At 44.2% G+C, this 25,869-nt stretch overlaps 1 protein-coding gene across 2 annotated transcripts in view; it reads left to right on the top strand.

Annotated features, from left to right (window-relative positions):
* The window catches only part of CNIH3 (cornichon family AMPA receptor auxiliary protein 3), a 99,831-nt gene that overhangs the window by 32,497 nt on the left and 41,465 nt on the right, over positions 1–25,869 (top strand). The window lies entirely within an intron of this gene.

Raw genomic sequence — 25,869 nt, 5'->3', positions numbered from 1 at the left:
CATGGCTGTTGGATTGGTTTGATCAAAGAACTGGGATTTAACTCCCAGCAGTACATTTGTTTAATACCCAATGTTTGCTAAGCATTGTGGACAACACAGTACTGTACTAGAAGGACAGAAAAGATATGGGAAATTGACAGGGATAGATGAAGGCATCAGTAGGGAAAGGTAAAAGAGTCACTGATAGCCCAAAGAAGAGGAGGCTAAGGTGAGATGGGAAAGGATTTACAATAAACATTGGGTTGAAGGAAGGATTTACAAGAAGAAGGATATGGAAAGCAGAGGAAATCTCTCAGGGCAATATTTCATATGATAATGCAGTTAGAACCCCAAACAGCATTATGTAAGATAGGCAAAGAGCTGCTTAGGCTGAAGAACAGGCCATTGAGGCTTTGTAGTGTCACGGAGAGATGATTGGCTCATTAGGTTACCTCACCAGTTGCTGAGTCAGCTTGTGGAGTTTGTAATGCTGGCTAAGGCTAAAGTTCTATACTTGTGTCTCTGGAAGCTGGCTAACAGCCCAATCCTGAGCTGCCCGGAGCTGCGGGACCTGGCGGCTCCACGGAGGACTCCCGCCAGATCCAGTGCCTCCCGCGCTACCGCGGGAGGCTCCTTGGAAGAAGAGGATGTTCGTCCCCTTCCCCCGAGTAAGGAAAGTAGCCCCGCAATGGGGCTACTCACTTTAGCGGCGACTGTTTGGTCGCCGCTAAAGTAAAGGCGCTCGTGTAGGGCGAGCAGCCCTGCCTGAGCACCTTGGATCCTGCGGAGCTTGGCTTAGCGGATCCGACTCTCCCCCTCCCCACGACACGCCTCCCCCACGGCCACGGCCATGCCTGCCCCTCCCCGGAACATCTCCCCCATGCCCCTGACCACACCCCCATCTCCCGGAGACCGCCAAGCTGTGGAAACCGGGCGCCCGTTGGGTGCTTGATCAGCTCCGGCCGGAGCTGGGCTAGCTCCGGCGGGAGCCTGACGGTAAGCCCTGCAAATGTGCCTTATGGCACATTTATGACTGTGGTCCACGCCACGGAGGCGTGGTGCGAACCACAGGATCGGGCTCTAAGGCTTCCACACTTACTAGACCAGCCATTTTCAGCCTTTCTCATCTCATGGCACACTGACAAGGCATTAAAATTGTCAAGGCACACCAATAGTTTTTTGACATTTGACAAAGCACACCATGCTACTGGTGAGGGGCTCATATCCCCATTAGCTCTACTAATATATGACCGTCCCCCAAACTTCTTCAGCACATCTGCAGACTAGTTGCAGCACACCAGTGTGCCATGGCACAGTGGCTGAAAATGGCTGTACTAGACAGTATTTCCCATTTAGTTTAAAGGGACTTACTTCTGAGTAGATAGATATGCTTAGGATTGCCAAGAAGCAAACTGCCCACAAACAGATTTGCCCATGTTCAATAAGAGCAGTAGAGACCTGCAGTCCTAGGGTTACCAGATGACAGAGGATCTATACCAGTGATTTTCAACCTTTTTCATCTCATGGCACACTGATAAAGCACTAAAATGGTCAAGGCACAGCATTAGGTTTTTGACAATTGACAAGGCATGCCATGCTGCCAGTAGGGGGCTCATATCTCCCATTGGCCCTACTAATAAGTGACCTTCCCCCAAATTCCTGTGGCATACCTGTGGACCACTTGTGGCACACCAGTGTGCCATGGCACAGTGGTTGAAAATGGCTGGTCTATACCTTTAACCATTGTATAGAAAAGGGAATTTTGGCAGGTGCAGCTTTTTAAACCCTTGAGCTACATCTGCCAAAATTCCCTCTTCTATACAATGGTTAAAGGTATAGGCACTCTGTCCCCTTTGTATCTGGTAACCCTATGCAGTCCACACATGGTGGGGATGGAGGTTTGTTTCCCCAATAGGTCAGAATAATAGGATAGTTAAAAGTCTTATCAAGGATTATTGCCTGGTTTGAGACTGGTACCTACTTTATACCTTTATGCAGTAGTTCTTAAATTCTGTTGCATAGCTCCACAACTTATTGCACCCTAGTAATTTAACAGTGCTGTGTAGACAATGAACTATTTTTGGTGAGTACAATACTGCTTGTTCTTTTCTTGTCTATTTAAAAAAATCTATTCCGCCATATTTTAGACTGTATGTCAGTTCTGTTGGCAGCCTTCCCTAAAGCAAAGTTTCAAAGACAAGTACAATGGAGTGATAATATTTGTTCTGTGGAGTTCTAGGCTGCTTTAGTATTCTTCCTGAGAGTTTGAGAACTGCTACATTACTGTAATGTGGAATAACTGTAGGTGCTGATTATAGTTTCAGGACATAGTCTGAAAATATATAATGCAGCAACTTAGCTGAAAATAAGTTTAGCTCTAGTCTGTGTGCTGATGGGAGGCTGCTTGGAAACTCCATGCCTTGAGTTCTATCATAAAAGAAAGATGTAAATACAAATAATAACGTACAATTGAAAGTGCTGATTATAATGTTTGAAGTTCTGAACAGCATAAGCCCAAACTACCTACTTTTATTATTATTATTATTAACAATATTTATAGACCGCTTTTCAAATAAAAGTTCACAAAGCAGTTTACAGAGAAAATCAAATAACTAATGGTTCTCTGTGCCCAAAGGGCTCACACTCTAAAAAGATGCAAAAGAACATCAGCAGACAGCCTCTAGAAAATACACTGTAGGGGTAAGGAGGTCTAGTTACTCTCCCCCTGCTAAATAAAAAAGGAGCACCCACATGAAAAAGTGCCTCTTATCCAGCTAGCAGAGTAACTGTTAATGCTTTGCAGCAAAGAAGCAGGTGGTCACAACATGTATTAGCATATATGAATGACACTATCCATCAAACGCAGACAGCAAGATCAGTAAGGGCGCAATCCTGACCCACTTTCTAGCACTGACATAAGGGCAGTGCAGCTTCGAGGTAAGGGAACAAGCATTTCCTTACTTTGAGGAGGACTCCGAGAGTGCCACTCAACTGCAGGATGCAGCACACGTCCCATTGGCATAGCTATGCCAGTGCTGGGAATTTGGTTAGGATTTGGGCCTAAGAGACATGCTGCCCAAATGCCATGCTTTGTGGCTGCCCTCCACTGATGGAACCTTTTCACATTGCAGACTCAGGACCCAATTCTAACCAATTTTCCAGGGCTGGTGCAGTGGTGCCAGTGGGGTGTGTGCTACATTTTTTGGTGGGGAGGCAGTCACTGAGGCCTCCTCAAGGTATGGGAACGTTTGGTCCCTTACCTCGGGGCTACATTGCAGCTACACCAGTGCTGGAAATTTAGATATGATTGGGCCCTCATTATAGTGTACACCTAAGTACTTTTGGGAATCTTTGTAAAACCTACCTGTGAATGTGATAAAATTGTATTCTGTTATGTGGGTTGTGTTTTTCTGCCCAAAGCTTTGAAGAACAAATTAGACATCTAGGAGTGATTACATGAGAAAAAAAATCTATCTTACACATACTGCCTCAGGCTTTAAATATTCCTCAGAGAATATTCATCTTGTTGAGTGTCAAGGAGACTCCCCTCCCCTTATTGATTCTTGAAGGCTTGGAGTGATCATACAGTACTCAAAAACAGCTGCCTAAATAAAAGAGAAATTTTTCAAAATGGTAGCAGGTCAAGAAGCATTTCTTTTCACTGAAATTATGCTTGTCAATTTAAAGATTACCACCAAATCATATTATTTTATATTCTGTACTTGCTTCAGCATCATTCAAATTCAGTTTCCAGATTGATCTAACAGTGCAAGCCTTTGCACATCTGTTCATAAGTAAGTCCCATTGCATTCAATATATATATAGGATTGCATACAGAATTGTATATAGGATTTCAGCCTTCGTATGTAATGGAGATGCAGTTATGTCTGATAATTATAATCCAGAGCACTGGACAGGTAGTAGGTAATCTCACAAGAAAGGCAAGGAATTGTAACAGCCAGACAGCTCAGTGCCATAGCGTTTGGTAGGGATGCTTTCTCCATTCCCTGATGGCAGCTTCCCTCTTGCTAGTGTCCTTGAGAATATTGGCAGCATCTCTTTAGATGGCCCACCCTCTTGTAAATTGAAGCTTCATTAAACCTCCAGCAAATGAAAAGTGCTCATGCCATGCCCTCCCTGACTAATGAGCTTGTGAAGGACCCTAAACTAAGCAAGGTAGTAGTGAAGAGAGGCACCACTTGGTGTATTTTAGAGCTGACTGCGAAACCAATTCGGCCTTTTTCCTCATAGCCTGGGTACAGCATAATGATTGCTGCACAACATCCCTGACTGATTTATGCACCTCCCTGCAGATCTGCGACACATAGTTTGAGAACCCCTGGCCTATCTCACAAGGTTGTTGTGAGAACAAAAAGGAGGGAAGGAACCATGTATACAACTTTGAACTTATTGAAGGAAAGGTAGTGTAAAAACCTGAAAAATAAATAAAATGTATGAACTACCATATATACTTATGTATATGTTGAAAAATGTATGCCTTGAAATTGATCTGAAAACACGGGTCAACTTATACATGGGTTACTACAGTAAGCACAGCTACTAAGAGCAGCTGTTTGGTGAGGTGGGGGTGGGACTGGACCGAGAAGTAAGACCCAGATGGGGGGGGAAAGGAGCAATTTTACTTACCAGTCATTGTTCTGAGGTAGCAACAGAAAGCAAACATTAAAACCATAACCATTTTAGCTTCTTCTCCAAACAGGAAGAGAAATAAAGGCACTTATAGGAATTGTAGTCTGTATGAGGGTTGGAACTATGGAAGTGCAGTATTGTACTCCTCACAAAGCCTACAACCCCATAAACACCTTCCTTTTAGAGAAGGTAAAATGGCTCCTCTATTTTCTTTTTGGCTTTTTGCTGCTCTCACATAACAATTCCTGTCAGTCGTTCTCAAAGAATTTCACACACCCCTAAGTTTTATACCAGACAGAGGCGTAGCTGGGTCATTTGACACCAGGGGCCCATAAATTTTTGTCACCCCATACTTGCTGGCATCCTTCAGTCTTGGAAGACTATGGTATTGCGCTCTGAATAGTGGTTCTGGAACAGTGTCCTCTCCAGAGCGCGAAGCCTGGGTAAAGTAGATATGGAGGATAGACTGTTTCCCATGCAGCAAATCCCCCGTCTCCACGTCGCTGAAATGGTCCAATGGCAGAAGCCAATACAGTTGGTTCCAGCAGCTTCGCAAGAGTTGCCAGAACGTGACTGTGTTCAGCCATGAACTGCCTCAGGGACTCCGGCTCCGAATTTTGCCTCGAGGTTGACTCCTGAAGGCTTTTCCATAACTGGATGTAGCCACAAGGCAGTGGAGGTTTGGGATCAGAGTTTTCCTTCTCTCAGATGAGCTGCCTTCCCAGGCTGACGAGTCCCATCTACCCGGTGGCTGTTTAGTTGCCTCTTACGACAAGTACAGTGAAACTGAGGGCCTATTCTTATCCCCCAGCCCCCAGGGGTTGTCACCTCATATGACTTAATTAATTATTGATTAATTTATTAATTTATTATTAATTATATTGTTTAATTAATTAATTCACTTTTTATACCACCCTTCCTCTAAGCAGCTCAGGGTGGTGTACATGGTTCCTCCCCTTATTTTGTTCTCACAACAACCCTGTAAGGTAGGTGAGACAGAGACAGTAATAGTCATGACATGGAATGAATAACAATAATAGCCAGAAAAATAAATGCAGTGAATATTTCCCCACAAGCAATGGATGAAATTCTGCATCAAATGGTATAGAACATGATGGTATTATTCCTAAAAGCCACGAATTCCAGAAATTTGAACATAAGAACAGCCCCACTGGATCAGCCCATAGGCCCATCTAGTCAAGCTTCCTATATCTCACAGTGGCCCACCAAATGCCCCAGGGAGCACACCAGATAACAAGAGACCTCATTCTGGTGCCCTCTCTTGCATCTGGCATTCTGACATAGCCCATTTCTAAAATCAGGAGGTTGCACATACACATCATGGCTTGTAACCCATAATGGATATTTCCTCCAGAAACTTGTCCAATCCCCTTTTAAAGGCATCCAGGCTAGATGCCATCACCACATCCTGCGGCAAGGAGTTCCACAGACCAACCACACGCTGAGTAAAGAAATATTTTCTTTTATCTGTCCTAACCCTCCCAACACTCAATTTTAGTGGATGTCCCCTGGTTCTGGTGTTATGTGAGAGTGTAAAGAGCATCTCTCTATCCACTCTGTCCATCCCCTGCATAATTTTGTATGTCTCAATCATGTCCCCCTCAGGCATCTCTTTTCTAGGCTGAAGAGGCCCAAACGCCATAGCCTTTCCTCATAAGGAAGGTGCCCCAGCCCAGTAATCATCTTAGTCGCTCTCTTCTGCACCTTTTCCATTTCCACTATGTCCTTTTTGAGATGTGGTGACCAGAACTGGACACTTTCATCGACCTGCCCACCACCACCCCAAGATCTCTCTCCTAAACTGTCACAGACAGCTCAGAACTCATTAGCCTATATGTGAAGTTTTGATTTTTTGCCCCAATGTGCATGACCTTACACTTACTTACATTGAAACGCATCTGCCATTTTGCTGCCCATTCTACCAGTCTGGAGAGATCCTTCTGGAGCTGCTCACAATCACTTCTAGACTTCACCACTCAGAAAAGTTTGGTGTCATCTGCAAACTTAGCCACCTCACTGCTCAACCCTGTCTCCAGGTCATTTATGAAGAGGTTGAAGAGCACCGGTCCTAGGACAGATTCTTGGGGCACACCGCTTTTCACCTCTCTCCATTGTGAAAGTTGCCCATTGACACCCACTCTCTGTTTGCTGGTCTTCAACCAGGTCTCAATCCAGGAGAGGACCTGCCCTCTAATTCCCTGACTGTGGAGTTTTTTCAGTAGCCTTTGGTGAGGGACTGTGTTGAACGCCTTCTGAAGGTCCAGATATATAATGTTTATGGGTTCTCCCGCATCCACATGCCCATTGACCTTTTCAAAGAATTCTAAAAGGTTTGTGAGGCAAGAATTACCCTTACAGAAGCCATGCTGATTCTCCCTCAGCAAGGCCTGTTTGTCTATGTGTTTTTGAGATTCTGTCTTTGATGAGGCATTCCACCATCTTACCCGGTGTAGATATTAGGCTGACCGGCATATAGTTTCCTGGGTCCCCCCTCTTTCCCTTTTAAAAGATTGGTATGACATTTGCTATCCTCCAATCCTCTGGCACTGTGGCCGTTTTGAGGGACAAGTTGCATATTTTAGTCAAGAGATCAGCAACTTCATTCTTCAATTCCTTAATAACTCTTGGGTAGATGCCATCTAGGCCTGGTAACTTATTGATCTTTAATTTATCAATGAGGTCTGAAACATCTTCTCTTTCAACCTCTATCTGACTTGATTCCTTGGTCAAGAGGGGCCGTTCGGGCAGCGGTATTTGCCCAAGGTCTTCTGCCGTGAAGACAGATGCAAAGAACTTATTTAATTTCTCTGCCATCTCTAAGTCTCCTTTTATCTGCCTTTTCCCTTCCTCACCATCCAGAGGGCCAACCGCTTCTCTGGCGGGTTTCCTGCTTCTCACATATTTGAAGAAGCTTTTATTATTCCCCTTAATGTTGCTGGCCATGCATTCCTCATAGTCTCTCTTGGCCTCCCTTATCACCTTCTTACATTTCTTTTACCACAGCTTATGTTCCTTTTTATTCTCCTCATTAGGGCAAGCCTTCCATTTACGGAAGGAAGATTCCTTTCCCTTTACAGCCTCTCTAACTTGGCTGGTTAGCCATGCAGGCACCCTCCTGGACTTAGTGGAGCCCTTCTTCCTTTGCTGTATACACTTCCACTGGGCCTCTATTATTGTTGTTTTAAGCAGCCTCCATGCACTCTGGAGAGATTGGACTCTTTTTGCCTTCCCTTTCAACCTCCTTCTAACCAGCCTTGTTTGAGGGAAATCCGCTTTTCGGAAGTCAAGGGTTTTTGTGAGAGATTTGCCCGGTATTCTTCGTGCATGTCGAAACGGATTGCAGCATGATCACTGTTCCCCAACGGCTCAGTAACATTGACATCTCTAACCAGGTCCTGAGTACCGCACGATATTAAATCCAGAGTCACGTGTCCTCTGGTGGGCTCCATGACTAGCTGCTCTAAGGCACAGTCATTTAACATGTCAAGAAATCTGGTCTCCTTTTCGTGACCAGAACACAAATTGACCCAGTCAATATGAGGATAATTGAAGTCCCCCATGATTACAACCCTGTCCCTCCTTGTCACCTCCCTGATCTGTTTCTTCATTTCAAGGTCCCCTTCCGGTTTCTGGTCCGGAAGACGATAGTACACCCCCAGTATTACATCACTCCTCAAGCCTGGTAATTTAACCCACAGAGATTCTATGGTCACTAGTGTGTCACCCCCCCCCCCCCCCGGATGTCTCATTGGCCTGTTTTGAGTTAAGGCAGTGGTTCTCAAACTTTTAACACTGGGATCCACTTTTTAGAGTGACAGTGTGTCCAGGAACCACCGGAAGTGATGTCATGGCTGGAAGTGACATCATCATGCAAAATAAAATAATTATAAATAATTAAGTTAAAGAAAAACAGATAAATAAGGGGAAGCCAGCCCTGTTTCACCAAGCAAGATTTTCATCCCTCCCCAGTACCCACCTTACCAGCTCAAGCCTCTGTTTTATTCTTTTTTGGGGGGGGGGTTGCTGCCTGCAATAACACCCCCCACAAATAAAGCAGAGATTTTCAGCCCTCCCCAGTGCCCACCTTACCAGCTCAAGCCTCTGGTTTATTCTTGGCGGGGGGCTGCCTTCTGGAGCATTTTTTGAGCTCCACTTTCATTAGATGGGGACCATGCAGCTAGCCTTGCATTCCCCTTTGCCTGACTTGACCAGGAGCCGAGGCACTTTTGCTTACTCGTGAGTAAACGCAACCATGTGGCTTACTTTCACTTTCCATAGGGCTCAATACATTCATCTGCTTGGAGGGAGGGACTTCCTTCTTGGGTGTTGTTTGGGGGCTGCTTTCATTGGATAGGAACCATTCTGGTGTCATTAGATTCCGCTCAGCCTGCCCTTTCTGATGAACTATGGCAGGTTCGCCTACTCGTGAGTAAACGCGTGATATGGCTCAGTTTTTTCATAGGGTTCAATGCATTTTTTGGTTTACGGTTTGTTGGCTATAACTTTTGATAGAAAGGAGATATTTTTTGCATTGCATTCCAATGGAAATTCCACATTCAACGGTATTAACCCTAACCTTCGTGATGTTAGCGATGTTGGGGCATTTGTGGTGTTACACCCCCCCAAGAATGGTACCTGGGGCAGACCGCCCTCCCGTCCCCTGCTAGCTACGCCACTGATCCCGGACTTATCCAAGGGTCATAGAAAATTCCAAGATTTTTGGCTCAAAACCTGCCTTCAACTTATCTGTGAGATCAACTTATAATTGAGTATCGACAGTAATTTGCTCCAGAAAAGTTATTTTTATTATTATTAACAGTATTTATATACCGCTTTTCAACTAAAAGTTCACAAAGCGGTTTACAGAGAAAAATCAAATAACTAAATGGCTCCCTGTCCCAAAAGGGCTCACAATCTAAAAAAATGCAAATGAATACCAGCAGACAGCCACTAGAACAGACAGTGCTGGGGTGAGGTGGGCCAGTTACTCTCCCCCTGCTAAAAAAAAAGGAGCACCCACTTGAAAAAGTGCCTCTTACGCAATTAGCAGGGGTTCATTAGGCAGTGATTTTGTTCAGTTCTATAGCTATATCATAGTTAGTATTGAAGTTTTATTTTGAACATATTTGGTAATCATTATTTTGTTTGCAGCAAATCCATTTCCTGTAGAAACAGAATAGCTTAATAAATTGTATGTATGTGTGAATACTGGCAATGTGCTCCCTGGGGCATTTGGTGGACCACTGTGAGATACAGGAAGCTGGACTAGATGGGCCTATGGCCTGATCCAGTTGGGCTGTTCTTATGTCTTTCACAGTAATAGGACAGTAACTACTCAGTTACTACTACTCGGTAACTACTCAGGCCAAAGACTGGACCCTCTTCATTGGCATCTTTCAGTCCCAGAAGACTATGGTATCGCGCTCTGAATAGTGGTTCTGGAACAGCATCTAGCGTGACTGAAAAGGCCAATTTGGGAGTGACAATCCCTTCCACACTGGGAGCAAATGTAGTGTGTCCCTGGTCTGTCTCCCTTGCTACTGGCCTTCCTTCTTTGCCTTTTTGCCTCAGTCTGTTGGGCAAGTGTCTCTTCAAACTGGGAAAGGCCATGCTGCACAGCCTGCCTCCCAGCAGAACGCTCAGAGGCCAAGGTTTCCCACCTGTTGAGATCAACTCCTAAGGCCTTCAAGTCCCTTTTGCAGATATCCTTGTATCGCAGCTGTGGTCTACCCATAGGGTGCTTTCCCTGCACAAGTTCTCCATAGAGGAGATCCTTTGGGATCCAGCCATCGCCCATTCTCACGACATCACCAAGCCAACGCAGGTGTTTCTGTTTCAGCAGTGCATACATGCTAGGGATTCCAGCTTGTTCCAGGACTGAGTTGTTTGGAACTTTGTCCTGCCAGGTGATACTGAGGATACATCAGAGGCAGCGCATGTGGAAAGCGTTCAGTTTCCTCTCCTGTTGTGAGCGAAGAGTCCATGACTTGCTGCAGTACAGAAGTGTACTCAAGACACAAGCTCTGTAGACCTGGATCTTGGTATGTTCCATCAGCTTCTTGTTGGAACAGACTCTATTTGCAAGTCTGGAAAACGTGGTAGCTGCTTTACCGATGCGTTTGTTTAGCTCGGTATCAAGAGAAAGTGTGTCAGAGATTGTTGAGCCAAGGTACACAAAGTCATGGACAACCTCCAGTTCGTACGCAGAGCTTGCAATGTAGGGAGGTGAGTCCACATCCTGAACCATGACCTGTGTTGTCTCCAGGCTGATTGTCAGTCCAAAGTCTTGGCAGGCCTTGCTAAAATGATTCATGAGCTGCTGAAGATCTTTGGCAGAGTGGGTGGTGACAGCTGCATTGTCGGCAAAGAGGAAGACAGGCAGACATTTCAGCTGGACTTTGCTCTCAGTCTGGAGAAGTTGAAGAGCTTTCCGTCTGATCTGGTCTGGAGATAGATGCCTTCTGTTGCAGTTCCAAAGGCATGCTTCAGCAGGACAGCGAAGAAAATCCCAAACAAGGTTGGCACGAGAACACAGCCCTGCTTCACTCCGCTTCGGATGTCAAAGGAGTCTGATGTGGAGCCATCAAAGACAACAGTGCCCTTCATGTCCTCGTGGAAAGACCTGATGATGCTGAGGAGCCTGGGTGGACATCTAGTCTTGGGAGAGTCTTCAAGAGGCTGTCCCTGCTGACCAGGTCGAAAGCCTTCGTGAGATCTATGAAGGCTATAAAGAGTGGCTGTCGTTGTTCCCTGCATTTCTCCTGCAGTTGTCTAAGGGAGAATACCATATCAGTAGTGGACCTGTTAGCTTGGAATCCGCACTGTGGTTCTGGATAGATGCTCTCTGCAAGTACCTGGAGCCTCTTTAGTGCAACTCGTGCAAACAGCTTTCCTACAACACTAAGGAGAGAGATGCCGCGGTAGTTATTGCAGTCACCCCTGTCGCCTTTGTTCTTGTACAGCATGACAAGAAATGAGGGATGTTTGCATCCCTCATGTCCTGTGGTACTCTACCTTCTCTCCAGCAGAGGCAGAAGATTTCATGCAGCTCAGTGGTGATGATCTCTTTGCAGCACTTTAGGACCTCAGCAGAGATGCTGGGCCCATGCTAATGTTATTCATTATAGTCTTTCGAGACTGAAGGTTGCCAACTACGACTACTAATCCCCACAATAGATCAGCAGAACATTTTGAATTAAGGAGCTGTTTTTACATTCTTTCTGGCAAATGGTCTTTGGCTTCTTCACACAGCCTCAGTTGCATAGTATTTTCGATGTCTGTGTTAGAAAGGAGAATCCTACAAGTAAAAGAAATAAAAGGTGTTACTAGTATCCCCAAGTATCCACAGTTCCCATATCTGCAGATTCACATATCCGCAGTCCTCTCTCCCCACGCGCCCATTACTTATCTATTTTCCTTTACTGTGGCACCAAGCACTCCTGTCTCTTTCTTTGCAGTCCATTATAGAATGCAAGAAGCAGTCAGCCGGTACACTTGACGACAGCTGGAACACTAGCTTTCCTGTTAGCATTATCTTCATCTTCCTCCTCTAGCATTCTGGCTGACTGTTCCTTGTGTTCCTCTTCTACAGTTCTATAATGGACTGCAAAAAAACAGGAGTGCTTGGCCCCACATTAACTATAGGGTTACCTTTTATCCATGGTTTTGGTGTCTGTGGGGGAGGACAGGAATGTACCCCCCCCCCCACAGATAGGTTAGTTGGCAACCTTCAGTCTCGAAAGACTATGGTATTGCGCTCTGAAAGGTGGTTCTGGAACAGCGTCTAGTGTGGCTGAAAAGGCCGATTCGGGAGTGACAATCCCTTCCACACTGGGAGCAAGTGCAGTCTGTCCCTGGCCTGTCTCCCTGGCTATGGGCCTTCCTTCTTTGCCTCTTTGCCTCAGACTGTTGGCCAAGTGTCTCTTCAAACTGGGAAAGGCCATGTTGCACAGCCTGCCTCCAAGCGGGCCGCTCAGAGGTCAGGGTTTCCCACTTGTTGAGGTCCACTCCTAAGGCCTTCAGATCCCTCTTGCAGATGTCCTTGTATCGCAGCTGTGGTCTACCCGTAGGGCGCTTTCATAAGAACATAAGAACAGCCCCACTGGATCAGGCCATAGGCCCATCTAGTCCAGCTTCCTGTATCTCACAGCGGCCCACCAAATGCCCCAGGGAGCACACCAGATAACAAGAGACCTCGTCCTGGTGCTCTCCCCTACATCTGGCATTCTGACTTAACCCATTCCTAAAATCAGGAGGTTGCGCATACACATCATGGCTTGTACCCCATAATGGATTTTTCCTCCAGAAACTTGTCCAATCCCCTTTTAAAGGCGTCTAGGCTAGACGCCAGCACCACATCCTGTGGCAAGGAGTTCCACAGACTGACCACGCGCTGAGTAAAGAAATATTTTCTGTTGTCTGTCCTAACCCACCCAACACTCAATTTTAGTGGATGTCCCCTGGTTCTGGTATTATGTGAGAGTGTAAAGAGCATCTCCCTATCCACTCTGTCCATCCCCTGCATAATTTTGTATGTCTCAATCATGTCCCCCCTCAAGCGTCTCTTTTCTAGGCTGAAGAGGCCCAAACGCCGTAGCCTTTCCTCATAAGGAAGGTGCCCCAGCCCCGTAATCATCTTAGTCGCTCTCTTTTGCACCTTTTCCATTTCCACTATGTCTTTTTTGAGATGCGGCGACCAGAACTGGACACAATACTCCAGGTGTGGCCTTACCATCGATTTGTACAACGGCATTATAATATTAGCCGTTTTGTTCTCAATACCCTTCCTAATGATCCCAAGCATAGAATTGGCCTTCTTCACTGCCGCCGCACATTGGGTCGACACTTTCATCGACCTGTCCACCACCACCCCAAGATCTCTCTCCTGATCTGTCACAGACAGCTCAGAACCCATCAGCCTATATCTAAAGTTTTGATTTTTTGCCCCAATGTGCATGACTTTACACTTACTGACATTGAAGCGCATCTGCCATTTTGCTGCCCATTCTGCCAGTCTGGAGAGATCCTTCTGGAGCCCCTCACAATCACTTCTGGTCTTTACCACTCGGAAAAGTTTGGTGTCGTCTGCAAACTTAGCCACTTCACTGCTCAACCCTGTCTCCAGGTCATTTATGAAGAGGTTGAAAAGCACCGGTCCCAGGACAGATCCTTGGGGCACACCGCTTTTCACCTCTCTCCATTGTGAAAATTGCCCATTGACACCCACTCTCTGCTTCCTGGCCTCCAACCAGTTCTCAATCCACGAGAGGACCTGTCCTCTAATTCCCTGACTGTGCAGTTTTTTCAGTAGCCTTTGGTGAGGGACCGTGTCAAACGCCTTCTGAAAGTCCAGATATATAATGTCCACGGGTTCTCCCGCATCCACATGCCTGTTGACCTTTTCAAAGAATTCTATAAGGTTTGTGAGGCAAGACTTACCCTTACAGAAGCCATGCTGACTCTCCCTCAGCAAGGCCTGTTCGTCTATGTGTTTTGAGATCCTATCTTTGATGAGGCATTCCACCATCTTACCCGGTATGGATGTTAGGCTGACCGGCCTATAGTTTCCCGGGTCCCCCCTCTTTCCCTTTTTAAAAATAGGCGTGACATTTGCTATCCTCCAATCTTCTGGTACCGTGGCTGTTTTGAGGGACAAGTTGCATACCTTAGTCAAGAGATCTGCAACTTCATTCTTCAATTCCTTAATAACCCTTGGGTGTATGCCATCAGGGCCCGGTGACTTATTGATCTTTAATTTATCAATGAGGTCTGAAACATCTTCTCTTTTAACCTCTATCTGACTTAACTCCTCGGTTAGGAGGGGCCGTTCGGGCAGCGGTATCTGCCCGAGGTCTTCTGCCGTGAAGACAGATGCAAAGAACTCATTTAATTTCTCTGCCATCTCTAAGTCTCCTTTTATCTCCCCTTTCCCTCCCTCACCATCCAGAGGGCCAACCGCTTCTCTGGCGGGTTTCCTGCTTCTAACATATTTGAAGAAGCTTTTATTATTCCCCTTAATGTTGCTGGCCATGCGTTCCTCATAGTCTCGCTTGGCCTCCCCTATCACCTTCTTACATTTCTTTTGCCACAGTTTATGTTCCTTTTTATTCTCTTCATTAGGGCAAGACTTCCATTTACGGAAGGAAGCTTCCTTGCCCTTCACAGCCTCTCTAACTTGGCTGGTTAGCCATGCGGGCACTCTCCTGGATTTAGTGGAACCCTTCTTTCTTTGCGGTATACACCTCTGCTGGGCCTCTATTACTGTTGTTTTAAGCAGCCTCCATGCACTCTGGAGAGACTGGACTCTTTTTACCCTCCCTTTCAACCTCCTTCTAACCAGCCTCCTCATTTGAGGGAAGTCTGCCCGTCGGAAGTCAAGGGTTTTTGTTAGAGATTTGCCTGGTATTCTTCCCCCAACGTGCACATCAAAACGGATTGCAGCATGATCACTGTTCCCCAATGGCTCAGTAATGTTTACATCTCTAACCAGGTCCTGCGTACCGCACAAAATTAAATCCAGAGTCACCTGTCCTCTGGTGGGCTCCTTGACTAGCTGATCTAAGCCACAGTCATTTAGCACGTCAAGAAATCCGGTTTCCTTATCATGACCAGAACACAAATTGACCCAGTCAATATGAGGATAATTGAAGTCCCCCATGATTACAACCCTGTCCTTCCTTGTCACCTCCCTGATCTGTTTCCGCATTTCAAGGTCCCCATCAGATTTCTGGTCTGGAGGACTATAGCACGCCCCCAGTATTACATTGCTGCATAAGCCTGGTAATTTAACCCACAGAGATTCTACGGTGGAGTCGGACCCACCTTCAATCTCTACTTTGCTGGATTCTATCCCTTCCTTAACATAAAGGGCCATCCCACCTCCAACACGCCCCTGCCTGTCCCTCCTGTAGAGTTTATAGCCCGGGATTGCGGTATCCCACTGATTCTCCGCATTCCACCAGGTTTCCGTTATGCCCACTATGTCAATATTTTCCCTTGTCACCAGACATTCCAGTTCTCCCACCTTTGCTCGTAGACTTCGGGCATTCGCATAAAAGCATTTATACACGGAATGCCCCAGGATGGGCTGCTTATTCGCTCCTTTGTCCCCGCATCCTCTCATTGTGCCAAACCGTCTATCACATCCCATCACCCTACCTTTCCCAATTTCTTCTCCTACCCTGCCTTTGTCTTGTTGTTCTCTAACCTCCCCATCCTCATCCCATAGGGATGAGGAGTCCCGAACCGGATGCCCCTCGGCTCCTGTCGGCCTTCCCCCAGGGATCAGTTTAAAAGCTGCTCTGCCACCTTTTTAATGTTATGCGCCAGCAGTCTGGTTCCATTCTGGTTCAAATGGAGCCCGTCCCTCTTGTACAGGCCCCGCTTGTCCCAAAACGTTCCCCAGTGCCTAACGAATCTAAACCCCTCCTCCCTACACCACCGTCTCATCCACGCATTGAGACCCCTGATCTCCGCCTGCCTAGCTGGCCCTGCGCGTGGAACAGGTAGCACTTCAGAGAACGCTACCTTTGAGGTCCTGGCTTTCAGCTTCCTGCCTAAAAGACTAAATTTGGCCTCCAGGACCTCCCAGCTACACTTGCCCACGTCGTTGGTGCCGACATGCACCACAGCCGCTACCTCTCCCCCAGCACTGTCTACTAGCCTGTCTAGACGAGAAGTGATGTCCGCAACCTTCGCACCAGGCAGGCAAGTCACCATGCGGTCCTCACATCCGTCGCAAACCCCCCTCTCTATGTTTCTAATAATCGAATCCCCCACTACAAGAAGCCCCCGACCCCCCTCCCGCCGAGGAGTATCCCGAGTGCGCTCGGATACGGGCCCATCCCCTGGAGAAGGGATCCCCCCTAGGGGATTGTTTCCCTCCTCTCCAGGATGACGTCCTCCAGTCCCGAGACTTCCCACCCGGGCAGCCGAGGAGCTGCACGCCTGAGGTTGGGACGAAGCCTGATCGTCCCCGGAAGTTTCCCCACGGTCCTCCTCTGGCTGCCTGCGCTTCTCCAGGTCGGCCTTTCCTTGCACGTGTTCTCCATAGAGGAGATCCTTTGGGATCCGGCCATCATCCATTCTCATGACATGACCGAGCCAACGCAGGCGTCTCTGTTTCAGTAGTGCATACATGCTAGGGATTCCAGCTTGTTCCAGGACTGTGTTGTTTGGAACTTTGTCCTGCCAGGTGATGCCGAGAATACGTCGGAGGCAGCGCATGTGGAAAGCATTCAGTTTCCTCTCCTGTTGTGAGTGAAGAGTCCATGACTCGCTGCAGTACAGAAGTGTACTCGGGACGCAAGCTCTGTAGACCTGGATCTTGGTATGTTCCATCAGCTTAGTATCCCCCACAGATAATTCTTACTGAAAACAATGGGCTTACTTCTGAGTAAAATAACATTTTCAAACAACTCATGATATATTTAGTACATCACATTGTTTTAAAACAAGTACTCCATAGAGTACTTGGATTTTGGTTCCCCTTTTAAATTTTTTTAAAACTGTAGGTGCCTCTTGTTTTACATTGGGGTTTATTTTAAAAACAGTGCATATCTAAAACACATAAATAAAGACAAAATTTTAACTGTGTTTGACTACTTTATTTTTAAAATTTGTAAGCATAAACTAAATTTTGGTAACAATTAAACAAATGCATTCTTCCAAAACATGTCTAAATCAAACACATATAAAATGGGAGGTCCCTGAATTTTCATCTCTTCTGCCTCGTGTCTTCCTTCCCTTCCCTTCTTCTGTCTTTCCGCACACCTGATCTAAACACAATGGTAACTGCTCAATCTCACTTTAAGAAAAGAACAAATTGCAGGAAAATAACCCATTTGGCTGCTTGTATAAAATGATTCATGGACATAAAGCTCTGTGTAATTTTGATATAAGTAGAACATTATGGAGTGATTGCTCACTTCTGACTATCTCAGAGGATTAAGTATCGCACCTGCTGTATGTAAATTCAAGCAGTGATGAGACTTTGATGCATGAAAAGAGATTACAGCTGTGTCAAACATCCTTACTTTGGCTAGAGTCTCCAGTGGAATGAAGTTGATAGCTAATGAGTACCTTTTCTTATCTCTTGGGCTATAACTTGACATTATCTTCCAGGCTTCAGATGAAATTCCAAGAAAAATTTTCTTGCCGAGGCAATAATAACTGTAATAAGTAAAGATAGAAGATGCATGTTTGAATCAACTGGTGGGTTTTATTTGTTGGAACTAATAACTGAGTAATGCATCACTTTCAAATTGCCTAGGGTTGCCAGGTCGCAATCAAGAGATTCTCTGTCCCCTTAAAACTACCAATTATGCAGAAGATGCAGCACCCACTGCTTCTCCAGCATGTTCTTTCTGTCATCCTTCTTCCTCTGCTTGCTGTAGCTAGTAGGCAGGGGAAGAGGAAAATTAAAGGACAAGGGAAGGAATGTGCAGGAAAAGTCACGGTTGCTGTGTTTTTTTCTGGCTAAAGTTGTAGCTTAAAGGGAATCTCTTATGACTTGGCAACCCTCCTCAAACAACCTTTCATTGTAAAATGAAATTTTGTAATGCAGTGTTGCCTCATGCTTTGTATCAGAAGTCTGAGATCGCTTGATGCACTGAATAGAATGTGAAATACACAGTGGTCTGTACACTACCGAAGTGATCTGTTCCTGAACCCCCCATGGGGTATCCATGGGTAATTAAATCAATGGGAAGGCATGCTGACAACCTGATGTGCCTCTCTGAAGTATCCAGGAGGCCTTTTGAGGCACAGGAAGGGCACATGCAGCCTCTCTCACCTTAGAACACCTCCTGTATGTGACCAGAAGGCACCTCCGGTCATGTCTGGGATGTCCTTGAGGCCCTCCAGACACAGGCTCAGCACCTGTGTTGAGTCAAATCTGTGAGTGCCAAACCTGTGAATAGGGAAGGCCCACTGCAGACTTGGGTATCTTTTGGCAAGTCACTAGGGTTACAATCCTATACAATCCTATAATCCTGTGAGTAAATACAATTGAATTCAGTGAGACTTATTTCTGAGTAGACATATTCAGGATTGTGCTGTAGGTAGGATGCTTGCATTTTTCTGTGTGTTTTCAGTCAGGGTTTCTCAAACTGTGGGTTGCAATCTGATTACACAGGCCAACACACATTTTGCTTCCTTAAACGTTACAACAATTCCTGGGTATATTTGGGGTGCCGATTCCAAAAATGGCATCCGTTTTGCCCTATCACGTCTAGTTTTGGAGACACGGCATAGCCTCTTTAGTGAATGGCTCGAGTAGCTTCCTCAAGAGGACGCCTGCACCATGGCTTCCTCATGAGGAAGCTGCTTGAACCATTCACTAATGAGGCTATACTATATCTCTAGAACTAGACGTGGTAGGGCAAAACGGATGCCATTTTTGGAATCGGCATCCCAAATTCATGTCAAACCACCATAAAGTTTGGGAAAAACTTTTCTGACCCTCAATTTTGTAGGCCTGTGTTATTGGTGGGGTGCAAAGATTGACAAGCAGATAGCAGATAAGCAAAATGCATTGAACCCCATGGAAAGTGAAACTGAACAATACTGCGCGTTTAGTTGCGAGTAGAGAAACATACCTTGGTCCATTGTGAAGGGCAAGCTGAGAGGAATCAAACACCACTAGGATGGCCCTGATCAGATGAACACAGCCCCCCAAAAACACCTGAGAAGCAAGTCTTGCCCTCCAACCCAACAAATGTATTGAGCCCTATGGAAAGCAAAACTAAGCCACGTTTGTGTTTACTTACAAGTAAGCAAATGTGCCTTGGCTCCTGTGGAAGGTCAGTCAAAGGGGAGTGCAAGGCTACCAGAATGGTCCTAATCCTATGCACATGGAGCTCAACAAGTGCTACAGAAGGCAGCCCCCCCCCACCATAGTGCAGTAAAAAGAGACTTGAACTGGTAAGACCTTTTTTTTCTTTTCTAGTCTTGCTAGGTTGGTACTGATGGTGTGTAATTTTTAAAAAGTGGGTTCTGGTTCTGAGGCAAGGCCATGAAAGCCACTTATGCTAACAAGCCAAAGTTTACAAGCTTAATGAAGCAAGTGCGTATGCTATGCTATAGGTGTTTACAGCTATAGGGAAAATGTATGCTTAGAACAAATCAAATGTTTAAAAAGGTTATGTGCTTAGCACATTTCACAAACAAATTTACAAAAATCCATTTTGCTCTGAAGCTTCAGGCAGACAGCTTTTGCTGAAATTGCAAACAGTGGCAGTTTTGGCTAAAAATAGCAAGGAATGCTTAGCATCCAGCAAAGATAAGAGTTCCAAACAATGAACATTTCATGAAAAAGGGAGTATGAGGGAGTGAAACAGACTCCCAGCTTCTTCCCTGCTAGGAAAACACATGGGGGGAAAAAGAGATTTTTGCATTTTAAAACATTCAAGCTTCCTTAAACCAGAGAGAAAAAGGCTTTTTGGATTTTTAGAACATAATTCAGACAGGCTTTCCCTTTTAAACCAAAATACAGTCTAGTAAGCACTGGGAAGAGCTATTTACACCAAAGCTTCAGGTCAACAAGAGCTATTTAGAAAGTTACATGTCAAAAGACCACAAAGTATCATAGAAGTGCCAATGTTTGTATGTATTCTTCAATATTTTAATAATTGTGGCTTAAAAGTGTAAATTAATGTTAGTGGTAATATGTAGTAGTTTAAAATGAGTTTTAGCTGTTAGAATGGTTTTGATTATGCTTAAGTCTCAGATGTGACTCAAAAGCAACCTTGACAGGCAGATGTCTGGCAAAAGCCATTCCAGCTCTAATCAGGGTCTGTCTCAGCCTGTATCTCTGCAATCTTGAAAACTCCAAGCTTTGCAGAATTTGTTGCATCTCAAGGAGGCTTTTGGCTACAACATACGGGAGAGCAAATAGGGGGTAGTTTCTTAAAACCAGACTTTGCAACATTAAAGCAAGGGAAAATGTTATATAGTTGGCACCAAGAAGTAGGAAAATTGAAAAGTTATACACAGGTTTAAAACATTTAATGGGGAAGTTTTAGCAATGCAACTTTTTATCTGTTAGCAAATAGAAATAGCATTTTCTTAGATACAGACACCTGCAAACACCAGCTAGACAGAAGATAAGCAGGAACATTCCTGAGAAAGTCCATGAACAGCCTCTGTCTGAGCTAAAAAGCTGACACAGAGGGAAATGAGATTTGTTTTAAATAAGAAAAGGTTTCTTAAAAAGCAATCTTTTTCACAATAAGAGTTTAGTTTGTCTTGTATTAAATATGTGTTTACAGCACTATACATCACAGCAACAGGTCACATATAGAGAATCACAACATGGAATAGAGGCAAGCCAGAGGACTTGATTTAGACAATGTTGGCACAGAGCCCCATGGTGTCTGGGAAGAACAAAGAAAGGAATTTAGAGTGATAGCACTGGTGGCTCTGCCAAGGACAAAGATAAGCACAAGACATACCAAAAAAAACCAGTTTTGTAATAATTGAGTAAAGAGTGCCACCTAGTGGCTTTTGAAATCTTTAAGATAGATATGTCTCAATGTACATTTTTGCTATACAGTGGTGCCTCGCAAGACGAAATTAATTTGTTCCGCGAGTCATTTCATATTGCGAAAATTTCGTCTTGCGAGGCATCACTGCAAACTGCAAACAAACCAAAAAAAAAAAGCAAAAAAATTCGTCTTGCGAAGCACGGCCATAGAAAAATTCGTCTTGCGAGTCACCAAAAAAATCGCAAAACACTTTCGTCTTGCGAGTTTCGTTGCGCGAGGCATTCGTCTTGCAAGGCATCACTGTATTTGGAACTTGTAACTTGAAACCAACCAATCAAATGCTTGTAAAGTTATCTGTGGCCAACCCTGAGAAAGCCCCCATCTCTGATGTCACACACCAGCCAATGAGAAGTGTAAGACTCCTCAAACAAAGGAGCCAGAATAGAATATAAGCAGGAGGGTCAGACTGGAAAATGGCTCTCTCTGAGGGCTCTGAGAGCTCCCACATGGCTCTCATTGCTTTGGACAAGGAGTCCCTGAGAAGCCCGTTGCTGGCAACGAAATAAAGCTTGCAGACGATCACCACTCTTGCCTACTGAGTTTGCTTTCGACCTTGCAACAGTTCTAACAGGTTTGGAATCACTGCTTGATTGGAAAGGTTTGCTGTCTTTTACAGTTTCCTCCCCCCATTTCCTCTCATCATTCTGGGTTTTTAATGCTGTTTAGAGGGAAGCTTTGAATCTCAATTTTAAAAAATGTTGGATTTAAAATTGATTTTATCCCAAATCACACTGAACTGGCTTAAATATAAAAACTTAAATTGAACTGTGCATTGGGGTAGGGCTGAAAATCTTACAGTGTTTGTTGGGGGAGTTTGAGGTTTTTGCAGACAGGCTATCAAGAGAATTCACTTAGTGGAACAGGGATGGCTTCCGCATCTTATCTCCCCTTACTGAAGGCCCAATCCTATCCAACTTTTCCAGCGATGGTGCAGCCGTGCCAGTGGGACATGCACTGCATCTTGTGGTGGGGAAAAAGTCACAGAGGCCTCCTCAAGATATGGGAACACTTGTTCCCTTACCTCAGGGCTGCATTGTGGTTGCACTGGTGCTGGAAAAGTTGGATAGGATTGGGCCCTTAGTTATTTGTTTTACTTTAATTATTTCTAATTACTCATTTTAATTTATTATTTATAGCCTGTCTAGGGAAAAATGACACAATTTCAGTGCTTGCTGCATTCTCAGGAAAGCACTTCTTGATGATGTCACTTCTGGCCATGACATCACTTCCAGGTTAATGCCATAACTTCTGGTGGGTCCTGGACAGATTTTCATTCTAAAAAGTGGGTCCTAGTGCTAAAAGTTTGAGAACCACTGTTTTAGGTTGACATTTTAGCACTATATTGCATAGAGGCACCTACTTATATTAATGGGTAACAGTGAAATGCTTCCACTTTGGGTTTGGTAGGAGGTTGGATGTTCCTCTCCCAAGTATACAAGAAAATGTGGCTTGAAATAGGTAAGTGGCTGGGTTTTATCATTTATGTTAGCTTATTTATCTATTTTTAATATTGTTTGATTTTGCAATGCTGCCATCACATTTTAAAAATGTCATATTTTTGTAAGTCACCAAGTTAGTTGAAGTGGAGAATACAATCAATCAATCAATATTATATAGTGTTTTTAGTATTGTTTTATTTGTAAGTCACCTTGGGTGCCCTTTGTGGGGTAGAAAGGCAGGATATAAATTCTATAAATAAATCAATATAAAATAACACTTTATATTTATATATTTTATATTTCTATACTAACAGTAATAATAAAAGTTAGGATTGCAGGGTTTAATTGAGTAATCTGGTAACAATCGTGCTTACGCCATTTCTGCCCAACATTGCATATATGCAACAGGGATCAATGTGTACAGCTGTTGGCTGGACAGAAATGGGTTAAGAACCTTTTGATTAACCGGACATGCCTACATGCATTTTTACTCAAAAGTACGTTCCACTGTGTTCAATGGGGCTTACTCCCTGGTAAGTGTAGGATGGCAGCCTAAGGGCAAAATGCTATCCAACTTTCCAGCCCTGGTGTAGCTGTGTCAATGGGATGTGCACTGCATCCTGTGATGGACTGGTAGTTATGGAGGCCTCTTAAAGGTAAGAGAACATTTGTTCCCTTGCCTTGGGGCTGCATTGCAGCTGCACATGTGCTGGAAAGTTGGATAGGATTAGGCCCTAAGGCTGCAAATCGTATACATGCTTACCTGGGAGTAGTCCCCATTGAAATCAATGGGACTCACTTCTGAGCAGATTTGCATAGGATTGGGCTGTGAAAAGGTGATACTGATTGGTCAAAACATATTTTAAACTTGTATCAAGAACCTTTAAAAATTGCAGATGGCAGGCGGCATCTTAAAAGAGGCATTTCCACCCAGGTTAAAATCTATAATTTCACAGGCAACATCTGATGAGAGTGTGAAGCTAACAGTTATCAATGCTGTAAGCCTATGTATGCCTACTCAGAAGTAAGTCCCATTAAATTCAATGGGACTTACACTCAGATAAATATGTATAAGATTGCAGCCTATATAACTGAGCCACAGGCTCTTAAAAAGCAAAAACCGGTACTATTTGAACAGATACAGGGAAGTTGTACTATGGGATAATATTCAAAATATGCTTATTTTTTAATGCTAAAGAGCATAATATCTTTTAGAAGACATTTTAAAAGCAAAACCATACATTAAATCTGTGAACATTAGGTTTGTGAAAGCAAATCAAAGTCTTAGTGCTTGGTAAGAATGCTATAGAAACATTGATTGTAAGAAATTCAAACTATTTACATTTATGTAGAGCTTACCATGGTTTAGTTCTGCTTTGCATAGTGGTTTGGCTCTCATCTTTGTGCAGATGAAAATCTTTCATCATGAAACATCAGATGGAAGGAAGTTTATTGCCATCAAATTTGTAAACTTTTCAGAATGGACAGATATGCATCATGCTGTTCAGCAGTAATTGGCACCCTTGTGGACAGTCTCTGCAGGAAATGGAACCAGCATGGGTATATACACTCTAATCTGTCTTGAAGTGGTCCTTCCAGCTGTCCTCCTTTGTAGTTTATTGGGTGGTAGGAAGTCGTATTGAAGTTATTTTGCTTCTTTGCAGGATAAATAGGACAGCCATTGTTCTTTAACCTGAGCTTGTTTTTCATGTCCGTAATTTATTACATAAAGACCTTTTAGTTCCAAAGCATCTGTTAATATTCCCCTTAGTTAAATTAGTTCTCAGCAGTTCTAGGTATTCCATTGTGCCACTCTGCACATATTTTTCCTTTCTTATTTTGAAAGTGTTAATTTGTTCAGCCAAAATTGCATTGATAAGTCTTGACCACTGTGGCAAAGCAAATGATCTTGCTTTCAGAACATTTGAGCTGAACAACAAGATCAAACCTCAACACAAAGATATTCCTCTCAGAGCCCAGAAGTCCAGGTCCTCAATTTATTCTATTTGAACAAACCCAAACAATTTTCAGTCCTATCTGTTTTTAGACAAATGGAAGTATGCTGAAGTCTCTATCTCATCTGCCTCCTTTTGTATTCAAAGCTGTCATTGTCTGAATGAGCATGTACGTCTATAAATATCTTCATAATTGTTGCTTGTGAAACAAGCAATACTGTACTAGCGCGCAGAGCATAACTCATTCTACATGAACCAGCTCTTGAAATTTTTGAGTTTGAATGTGCTGTAGACTGACTGAGAAGAGGTTCTGGGTGTCTGCAAATCAAGGTGAAATATTGGGGACAAAGTATGCATTACATGCAAGCCTATGTAAAACAAGCGCAATGGCCACTTACAGCATTTATAGAAAGGAAGAAAAAGAATACAGTATATATTTGTTTCAGGGAAATGTTGCTGCGTGCTTTAAAATTCTGCCCAAATATCATTGTGTCCAATGCACTTTGGTTCACCCCACCACTCTTTTGGAGGGCTGAGTGCTGCCATGATGACTGCAACAAAGTGTTTTAAAAGTTGATATGAAGTGCTTATTTGAAAGATGTAGATGGGGCTTTTCTGCTTTCAAATTTGTTTTCAGGAAACAGTGATATTTTGATAGAGAATGACTTGCATTCATGTGACGTCTCTTTTTTTACCAGAATGATTATTTTTCCCTCTGTGCTTGAGTCATTGTCAGAAAGAATTAAAGGATAAGAGCAGTGCCTCTTTATTAATGATATCTGAGTTAATCATGTCAATTCTTATTAGTTTTCAAAAACTATGTTGCCACAAGGTGGCATCTTTAATTTGGTTTAATTATTTAGCTTTTGACGGATTTATTACCTCTGTATTAGTGTGTGTGCCTTTCTAGTTAAGCTTGGTAGGTAGAGCCAGTACTAACAAAACAGCTACCAGATAGTAGCCACTTTCAATTGCTCTCCTAGCAGTGTGATCCTAAGCATGTTGACTCAGAAGTTAATTGCATTGAGTTCAGTGGGGCTTCTTGACAGGATAGAGTGTACAGGATTGCAACCTTAGTAGTGGTTTCTGTGTGACAACCATTCCCGTGCAATGGCTTGCCGCAAAGTTAAGAGGATTTCCTATATCCTGCCATAAATCATGTTTTTGTTTTTTTTTTAGGTTCATGTTGCATGAACAAAAGCCAGTGAGCCGGTCCATATAAATGCCTGCTGTGTTGAGGCAGTTGCTAAAGGAACAGTTCAAGTGGGTTCCCTATAATGG

This window comes from Tiliqua scincoides, chromosome 1 (genome assembly GCF_035046505.1).
Source record: "Tiliqua scincoides isolate rTilSci1 chromosome 1, rTilSci1.hap2, whole genome shotgun sequence".
In the NCBI taxonomy this organism is placed as follows: domain Eukaryota; kingdom Metazoa; phylum Chordata; class Lepidosauria; order Squamata; family Scincidae; genus Tiliqua; species Tiliqua scincoides.
The sequence above is the reverse complement of the archived record's forward strand: the minus strand, read 5'-3'. Positions and strand labels throughout refer to the sequence as shown.